At 42.3% G+C, this 773-nt stretch overlaps 1 non-coding gene across 1 annotated transcript; it reads left to right on the top strand.

The window, feature by feature from the left end:
• The first annotated feature begins 377 nt into the window (after window positions 1-377).
• Window positions 378-451, top strand: trnai-aau (transfer RNA isoleucine (anticodon AAU)). The gene has a single exon. It is a non-coding gene; the product is annotated as a tRNA-Ile (tRNA).
• Window positions 452-773: the final 322 nt, after the last annotated feature.

The following is a 773-nucleotide window of genomic DNA, read 5'->3' as shown; positions in this document are numbered from 1 at the left end:
CACGAACATGCTGTGTGCGACCGGAGAAGGGTGACCATCGTCCAGCGTCCAGCCACGCCCTTGCCCAGTCGCATAAGGCTCTCCTCGTCAACCAGAGTCGGACTGTTTTGCTGACATTCCCTGTAGTGCAGCTCCATCTAGTGGATGCATAACATAACTCCAGCCTCTACTGTAGAGGCTGGAGTTACGTATGTAGCGTCTATTCTGTGCACCTTATAATGCGGTGAGCCTTATATATGAAAAAAGTTTTAAAATATATGCACAATGTTGCTATGTTTGGTCATGTTTCTATGTAATTTATGTGGGAACTTTTCTTAAATTTTCAGTTACGATCAAGTATGTATTTCCTAAATCCATGGAAAGTAAACAGCATGTATGGACAGTTAGCTCAGCTGTTCAGAGCATGGTTCTAATAATGCCAAGGTCATGGGTTCAATCCCCATACTGGCCAATTCAAATCTAAAGTCTTAATACAATCAACACATGAATCAATCAACACTATGACAGCCCATTGTGTTTTTGTGCTAAACTTTTTTTAGAAGTTACAAAAATTCAGAGGTGCACAAGCAGCCATCAAAACTCGGACAATTTTACAGGTGTAGGGACGGCGCCCTCAAGCCCAGTTCAATGTGTCCCTCTTTCGTGATGTTTTCTTTTTTTGACTGATTCAGTGGTCAGGAAAGCTAATCTCTGACTGAAAGGTAGAGCGCCAAAACCGCAGAACAATCTAAGCAAGACAGATGATGACCCAAACGTTTGGTACATAAAGAACT

This window comes from Poecilia reticulata, linkage group LG9 (genome assembly GCF_000633615.1).
Source record: "Poecilia reticulata strain Guanapo linkage group LG9, Guppy_female_1.0+MT, whole genome shotgun sequence".
NCBI lineage: Eukaryota > Metazoa > Chordata > Actinopteri > Cyprinodontiformes > Poeciliidae > Poecilia > Poecilia reticulata.
Note: the sequence above shows the minus strand (reverse complement) of the source record. Positions and strands in the feature narration are given on the sequence as shown.